This window comes from Nerophis ophidion, linkage group LG07 (genome assembly GCF_033978795.1).
Source record: "Nerophis ophidion isolate RoL-2023_Sa linkage group LG07, RoL_Noph_v1.0, whole genome shotgun sequence".
In the NCBI taxonomy this organism is placed as follows: domain Eukaryota; kingdom Metazoa; phylum Chordata; class Actinopteri; order Syngnathiformes; family Syngnathidae; genus Nerophis; species Nerophis ophidion.
In genome coordinates, this window is record NC_084617.1 from 69,094,358 (window position 1) to 69,103,698 (window position 9,341).

Genomic DNA, 9,341 nt, shown 5'->3' on the forward strand with positions numbered 1-9,341 from the left:
GGAACCTATGGCTCTAGAGCCAAATGTGGCTCTTTCGATGACTGCATCTGGCTCTCAGATAAATCTGAGCTCACATTGCTTAACACGATAAGTCATGAATAATTCCACTTGTAATCACGGTGTTAAAAATAATGTTAAAATTATAAAACATTCTCATGCATTTTTAATCCATCCATCCGTTTTCTACCGCACCTGTTCAAGAAGTTACGTAAATATTAAGAAGTTATTTATTTATTATTGGTTAGTGTGGTGCTTGCCCTCCTGGGGGTTCTTCAGACCCCCAAGCACCGACATGAGAGCCTGTTTCAGGGTTAAAATATTGTTTTATTTTTCAATAAGTCTCTCAGTTGCTTTCCAGCAATTGTATTTCCAGCCCCAAACCCCGTCTCTCCTCCTGGCTGCTGCGTATAACAGAGCGACAGGTGATTAGACAACAAGGCCCAGGTGGGCAATCTACGCACCTGTCGCTGCAGGCCCGCAGGCCACGCCCCCTCCACAGTTAGCTTCAGAATAACATTGTTATTACAAAGAATAAGAGACCTGTTATACTCTAGAAATGTTGGTCTTACTTAAAAATGTACGTGTTTAGTTGTGTTCAGTGTTAAATAAATAAATATATATATATATATATATATGGCTCTTGCGGAAATATATTTTTAAATATTTGGCTTTTTGGCTCTCTCAGCCAAAAAGGTTCCCAACCCCTGGTCTAACATCAAGTTGGCTATATTGTGAAATTAGATAGATGGATAGATAGAAGTGAATTGAATTATATTTATATAGCGCTTTTCTCAAGTGACTCAAAGCGCTTTACATAGTGAAACCCAATATCTAAGTTACATTTAAACCAGTGTGGGTGGGACTGGGAGCAGGTGGGTAAAGTGTCTTGCCCAAGGACACAACGGCAGTAACTAGGATGCCACAATCGGGAATCGAACCTGCAACCCTCAAGTTGCTGACACGGCCACTCTACCAACCGAGCTATGCAGATAGATAGATAGATAGATAGATGGATGGATGCAGTTGTGATCAAAATGATTCAACCCCCACACAATTTTGGTGTTTTAGCAAGTTGGACATTTATTCCGTATTTTGTTTATAGTCATATCAAATAAAGATGTGTCAAATAGAAAAATGCAACTAGAACCATTCAAAGCTCTCAATGATGGAAGGAGGTTTTGGCTCAAAATCTCACGATACATGGCCCCATTCATTCTTTCCTTAACACGGATCAATCGTCCTGTCCCCTTAGCAGAAAAACAGCCCCAAAGCATGATGTTTCCACCCCCATGCTTCACAGTAGGTATGGTGTTTGTTCAATTATTCAGGTTTTCTTCAGCCAGCGTGATGATGTTGATGTTCAATCAATCAATGTTTATTTATATAGCCCCAAATCACAAATGTCTCAAAGGACTGCACAAATCATTACGACTACAACATCCTCGGAAGAACCCACAAAAGGGCAAGGAAAACTCACACCCAGTGGGCAGGGAGAATTCACATCCAGTGGGACGCCAGTGACAATGCTGACTATGAGAAACCTTGGAGAGGACCTCAGATGTGGGCAACATTATACTGTGAAAGTTCAATCCATAGTGGCTCCAACACAGCCGCGAGAGTTCAGTTCAAGCGGATCCAAGACAGCAGCGAGAGTCCCGTCCACAGGAAACCATCTCAAGCGGATCAGCAGCGTAGAGATGTCCCCAACCGATACAGGCGAGCGGTCCATCCTGGGTCTCGACTCTGGACAGCCAGTACTTCATCCATGGTCATCGGACCGGACCCCCTCCACAAGGGAGGGGGGGACATAGGAGAAAGAAAAGAAGCGGCAGATCAACTGGTCTAAAAAGGAGGTCTATTTAAAGGCTAGAGTATACAGATGAGTTTTAAGGTGAGACTTAAATGCTTCTACTGAGGTAGCATCTCGAACTGTTACTGTTAACATGTGGGATAGGATAGGATGGACTTGATTCATCTCACAATGGGGAAATGATGTGGTTGCAGTGCAGATTCTCAGCACATTCTACAGAGGCACTATAGAGAGCCTACTGACCGACTGCATCTCTGTCTGGACTGGAAGTCTCGGCAGAGACTGGTGAGGACGGCGGAAAAGATCATCAGGACTCTTCTTCCTTCTATCCGGGAAATCGCAATGTTCTGTGTTTTTTTTCTGATTATAATCATGATTATATTCATCATCGGCGGTCACTCGAACGATTATGACGATCCTCCTGGTAGGGGTGTATCCCTTTATGGAAGATGCCTGTGCGTGACTTAGTTTAACGTGGGGCCACTGCTGCACAGACAGTCACCACACCATCCTTGACCGAATCGGGTCTGGGTCCAGTGGCATGGAGTCCAAGACGACCGGGGACCCTTTTTTGCTGCAGCCTTCTTCCGCCGTTGGGGTAGTTCTTAAATCTACCGTCTTCCGCCTGCTCCGCCCTTGAGGTCTGCACCGTATCCCTGGCTAGGGGGCAGTCAGGTACTAGGCCTTTGCCAAGGGCCACCTGGGGTAACAGGTGCCCCAAGACCCCCATAGAGGAGCTTCAACTGCCGGATGCACTTGAACGTCATGCCCAGGACACATGATTATATTACCGATAATATTAATTATATACTTCATCCCAAGTGCAGGACTAATAGACTAAAAAACGTCTTTGTCCCACATGCCATCAGACTGTCCAACTCCTCTCTGTGGGGCCGGGTGGAGGGGGCGGGGGGTGGGGGGGGCTGGGGGTTACTAGGATGAATGAATGAATGAATGGTTTATTTTGAGCCATGCAAACAAAACAAGAGAATGACATAAAATACAAAAGAAATACATTATTTTTACACCTACATTGACTAATCTTTTGTAGATGTCAAGATTGGCTCAAAAGGGAGTGGGAAGAAGTAAACTTATTAGGTCCCACCCCTATACATATACTATGTATATATATACAATATATAATACAATAATATATATAATATAATTCAATTCAGTGGTTGATGCGTAGATGCTATATATTAGCCATAGCAGGTAGGGAACCTATGGCTCTAGAGCCAGATGTGGCTCTTTTGATGACTGCATCTGGCTCTCGGATAAATCTGAGCTGACATTGCTTAACACGATAAGTAATGAATAATTCCACTTGTAATTAAAGTGTTAAAAATAACGTTCAATATATAAAACAGTCATTAATTTTCTACTGCACCTGTTGAAGAAGTTGCATATCGGTAAGAAGTTATTTATTTATTATTGGTTAGTGTGGGGCTTGCAATCCTGGGGGTTCTTCAGACCACCAAGCACCGACATGAAGGCCTGTTTCAGGGTTTAAATATCGTTTTATTGTCTTTTTCTCTTTCCTTCTTGCTCGCGCTCCAGCCCCAACCCCGTCTCTCTTCCTGGCTGCTGCGTATAACCGAGCGACGGGTGATTAGATAACAAGGCCCAGGTGGACCATCTACGGTCCTGGCACACCCCGCTTCGCTGCAGGCCCGCATGCCACGCCCCCCTCCACAATTAGCTTCAGAATAACAATGTTACTACAAAAAAGAAGAGACCTGTTATACTCTACAAATGTCGGTCTTACTTAAAAATGCACGCGTTTAGTTGTGTTCGGTGTTGAAAAAAAATATTATACGGCTCTTACGGAAATACATTTTAAAAATATTTGGATTTTTGGCTCTCTCAGCCAAAAAGGTTCCCGACCTCTATAGGATGACAAGGGATGCAAAACCATAACAGTGCAATACTTTTTCAAACCATGGTCACTACTTTGTGAAGTGAATTGAATTATATTTATATAGCGCTTTTCTCAAGTGACTCAAAGCGCTTTACATAGTGACACCCAATATCTAAGTTGCATTTAAACCAGTGTGGGTGGCACTGGGAGCAGGTGGGTAAAGTGTCTTGCCCAAGGACACAACGGCAGTAACTGGGATGGCACAAGCGGGAATCGAACCTGCAACCCTCAAGTTGCTGACACGGCCACTCTACCAACCGAGCTAGTTTCTCTTGTTATATTCCTATTTTTACTGCCATGTTTTTTCATTCTTATTGTTGCTTTTTATTTGTATTCTTATTGTAATATTTTTCTATTTTTTACTGCTGCTGGAATTTGAATTTTCCTGAGGGAACTCTCCTGAAGGAATCAAAAAAATGCATTCCATCTATCAATTAACGAATTCGAGGCAAAATTGTTGAAGGATCCTGTAAAATGTCAAAAATAAGTCATGCAACTTGGCATTAAATTGATTTGCAGCATCGCCCTCTCCACTAAAAATCCCATTGTGTTGCTTTAGTTATAAAATGTCGTCTATTAACACCTCCTAGGTTGGAGGTTTGTTTCTGTGGCTTCCTTAACAACAAAGAAAAACAAAAAAGGGAAACAAATTGGACGATTCAAAGCAGGGAGTGGATCGTCTCTCCAAGAAGTAGTAGTTGTGACGTCAAGGCCGCAGAAGATTACAGCTCAACACCTTTTTTTCCTCCCCCGACGTCATTCTGTGTTCCACCCAGCCAACCAGAAGCACCCGCCTGGACAAACCGGTTCCTCCGATTTGTCAGCTGCTGGTGGAGATGAAATACTCTTCATTTCCTGCAATGTTTGTGCTGACTTTTGCTTGTCATTTTAGTAGTGAAACCCATCCATCCATTTTTCTACCTTTTATTCCCTTTGGGGCCGCGAGGGACGCTGGTGCCTATTAGTAGTGAAACATGTAAATCAGGGGTCTCAAAGTCAATTTACCTGGGGGCCACTGGATGCAGAAACTGGGTGAGGCTGGGCTAAAGAGAAAATATTTCTTGAAAAAAATCTAACATGCACTTTTTAATGAATTCAGCTTCTATGAATGGCTTTCCCGCCCTAGCAACATACTTGCCAACCCTCACGATTTTTGCGGGGGACTCCTGAATTTCAGTGCACCTCCCGACAACCATTCTCCCGAATTTGTCCCAATTTTCACCTGGCCGACATTATTAAGGGCTGAATTGCCTTTAACGTCCTCTACAACAGTGGTTCTCAACCTTTTTTCACTGTGAACTGTGAACATTTTTTTAATTAAAGTACCCCCTAATCCAGGGGTCGGGAACCTTTTTGGCTGAGGGAGCCAAGACTCCAAATAATTAAAAAAAAAAAAAATTTCAACACTGAACACAACTAAACGCGTGCATTTTTAAGTAAGACCAACATTACTAGAGTATAATAGGTCTCTTATTCTTTGTAATAACGTTGATATTCTGAAGCTAACTGTGGAGAGGGGCGTGGCCCGCGGGCCTGCAGCAAAGCAGGGTGTTGCCAGGACCGGCCTCGAAATCAGCGACAGGTGCGTAGATGGCCCACCTGGGCCTTGTTATCTAATCACCTGTCGCTCTGTTATAAGCAGCAGCCGGGAGGAGAGACAGGGGTTGGAGCCGGAGCCAGAGCGCGAGCGAGAATGAAAGAGAAAAAGACAATTGCTGGAAAGCAACTGAGAGACTTATTGAAAAATTAAAAAAATATCGTAACCCTGAAACAGGCTTTCGTGTCGGTGCTTGGTGGTCTGAAGAACCCCCAGGAGGGCAGGCCCTAAAAAAAACAATAATAAATAAATCATGCAATTTCTTGAACAAGTGCGGTAGAAAAAAGGATGGATGGATTCAAATGCATGAGCATGTTTAATATTCCATCCATCCATTTTCTGCCACTTATTCCCGTTCGGGGTCGCAGGGGGCGCTGGCGCCTATCTCAGCTACAATCGGGCGGAAGGCGGGATACACCCTGGACAAGTCGCCACCTCATCGCAGGGCCATGTTTAATATTTTGAACGTTATTTTTACACTTAACACAATAAATAATGACTAATTCCACTTGTAATCAAAGTGTTAAAAATAATGTTTAATATTTTGAACGTTATTTTTAACACTTTGGTTACAAGTGGAATTAGTCATTATTTATTGTGTTAAGCAGTGTTAGCTCAGATGTATCCGAGAGCCAGATGCAGTCATCAAAAGAGCCACATCTGGCTCTCGAGCCATAGGTTCCCTACCCCTGCCCTAATCCATTGGTGTCAAACTCTGGCCCATGGGCCAATTTTGGCCCGCCGTGTACTTTCATTTGGCCCTTGAGGCAATATCAAATTAACATTAGAGCTGGCCCGCCGCTTTAACGCCACATTCACCACTAATACTCATACTCGTCAACCCTCCCGATTTTCCCGGGAGACTCCCCAAGTTCAGTTTCCCACCCGAATTTCTCCCGATTTCCCCCCGAACAACAATGTTGGGGGTGGGCCCTAAACAAACACTGCCTTTGGCATTCTCTACAATCTGTCGCCACGTCCGCTTTTACTCCATACAAACAGCGTGCTGGCCCACTCACATAATACATGCAACTTATACACACAAACAAGTGAATGCAAGCCATACTTGGTCAACAGCCATACAGGTCACACTGAGGGTGGCCGTATAAAGAACTTTAACACTGTTACAAATATGCGCCACACTGTGAACCCACACCAAACAAGAATGACAAACAATTTGGGAGAACATCCCCACCGAAACACAACAGAACAAATACCTAGAGCCACTTGCGGCACTAACTCTTCCGGGACGCTACAATATACACCCCCGTTACCACCAAACCCCGCCGCCGAAAAGAGGCATTAACTTTTGATTTTTGATTTTATTTTTATTTGATATGCCATTTGTGTGAATGTGAGTGGGAATGTTGTCTGTCTATCTGTGTTGGACCTGCGATGAGGTGGCGACTTGTCCAGGGTGTACCCCGCCTTCCACCCGATTTCAGCTGAGATAGGCGCCAGCGCCCCCCGCGACCCCGAAAAAGGGAATAAGCGGTAGGAAATGGATGGATGATATGCCATTGATATTTTTTGATTATTATTATTTGAAACTTGATTTTGCATGTCACTATAAAGTTATATGAGCCTGGCTTGTTCAATTTTCAATGCAAAACTTGTTTGGGTCCCTATTAAAAGGTTAATTTGTTCAACCTTGGCCCACGGCTTTGTTCGGTTTTAAAACGTTGGCCCACTCCGTATTTGAGTTCGACACCCCTGCCCTAATCAGAACAAAGCATTTTTGGTTGGAAAAAAGGAAATAAAGAATATTGTAGACCGGAAGAGTTAGGGCCGAATGGGATTCTGGGTAACACTATTGTATCACATTTTGTGATACAATAGGGCTTCATGGTGGCAGAGGGGTTAGTGCGTCTGCCTCACAATACGAAGGTCCTGCAGTCCTGGGTTCAAATCCAGGCTCGGGATCTTTCTGTGTGGAGTTTGCATGTCCTTCCCGTGAATGCGTGGGTTCCCTCCGGGTACTCCGGCTTCCTCCCACTTCCAAAGACATGCACCTGGGGATAGGTTGATTGGCAACACTAAATTGGCCCTAGTGTGTGAATGTGAGTGTGAATGTTGTTTGTCTGTCTGTGTTGGCCCTGTGATGAGGTGGCGACTTGTCCAGGGTGTACCCCGCCTTCCGCCCGATTGTAGCTGAGATAGTCGCCAGCGCCTACCGCGACCCCAAAAGGGAATAAGCGGTAGAAAATGAATGGATGGATAGTATTACGGTGCTGATGTTCTCCCGAAATGTGTTTGTCATTCTTGTTTGGTGTGGGTTCACAGTCTGGCACATGTTTGTAACAGTTTTAAAGTTTTTTTGACGGCCACCCTCAGTGTGACCTGTGTAGCTGTTGATCAAATATGTCTTGCAACAGCACACGTGCGCACGGCCAGATGCAACATAGAACTGGGCTTGCACGCTGTCTGAACAGGATGTAGGGGGCGCTAAAGACAGTGCCATCATTGCGCTCCCTGAATAATGTTCATTGGATATAAATAGACAGGAATTTTGAGAGAATGCATCTCCTGAAATTCAGGGGTCCCCCAGGAACGTTGGCAAGTATGACGCTGTCAAGCGCTGTTCATATTAAACTTGCGGGCCGCACCAATGTTAAATTGTTATATCAAATTGCGGGCCGCATGTTTGAGACCCCTGATGTAAATGAAATAACTAAATGCAAGAATATGTTACAAAGTGTAACATTTGTCCTCGTTTTTTTCAATGCACAAATACACTTCTGCATTCCTTGGATTCCTACACAAACACAGACACAGGAGGTTGATTAAATTCCGATGGGGAACACGTTTTGCCACAACACTTTACATCAGACCTGGGCCAAATAAGGCCCACGGGCTAAACGCGGCCCATTAAAGGCCTACTGAAATGAGATTTTCTTATTTAAACGGGGTCCATTCTGTGTGTCATACTTGATCATTTCGCGATATTGCCATATTTTTGCTGCAAGGATTTAGTAGAGAACATCGACGATAAAGTTTGCAACTTTTGGTCGCTAATAAAAAAGCCTTGCCTGTACCGGAGGTAGCAGACGATATGCGCGTGACGTCACTAGTTGTAGGGCTCCTCATTTCTGAACATTGTTTACAATCAGGGCTACCAGCAGCAAGAGCAATTTGGACCGAGAAAGCGACGATTTCCCCATTAATTTGAGCGAGGATGAAAGATTCGTGGATGAGGAAAGTTAGAGTGAAGGGCTAGAGAAAAAATAGGCGAGGGCAGTGGGAGCGATTCAGACGTTATTAGACACGTTTACTAGGATAATTCCGGAAAATCCCTTATCTGCCTATTGTGTTACTAGTGTTTTAGTGAGATTATATGGTACCTGAAAGTCGGAGGGGTGTGGTGACCGCCAGTGTCTTTGAGGGAAGCCACATTTCTCGACGAGGCAAAGCGAAGGCAGCCGTTGGGGCCAGGCTGAGCTTTTTTCCCCCCTCCTCCTCGGTGGAAGCATCCCACGTTCGGGGACGGCCGGTCGGAGGAGGCAAGAGGCTACGTAGCTGCCTCTTTGACAGGTGCACGAGGAACGACGCAAGCTATCCACTCATGTCTACGGTAAGAGCCGACTTATTACCACAATTTTCTCACCGAAACCTGACATGTGGTAGAGAACTATGTTCGCTTGACCGCTCTGTACCATAGTAAAGCTTCACTGTCATCTTTAGGGAATGTAAACAAAGAAACACCGGCTGTGTTTGTGTTGCTACAGCCAGCTGCAATACACCTGCTTCCCACCTACAGCTTTCTTCTTTGTAGTCTCCATTATTAATTGAACAAATTGCAAAAGATTCTGTTGAAAACGTCGCGGAATGATGACGCGTGTTTGTGACGTTATTGGTTTGGAGGGGACATATTAGTCCAGCACCACTTACGGCTAAAAGTCGTCTCTTTTCATCGCATAATTACACAGTAATTTGGACATCTGTGTTGCTGAATCTTTTGCAATTTGTTCAATTAATAACGGAGACTATGAAGAAGAATGCTGTTGGTGGAAAGCGGT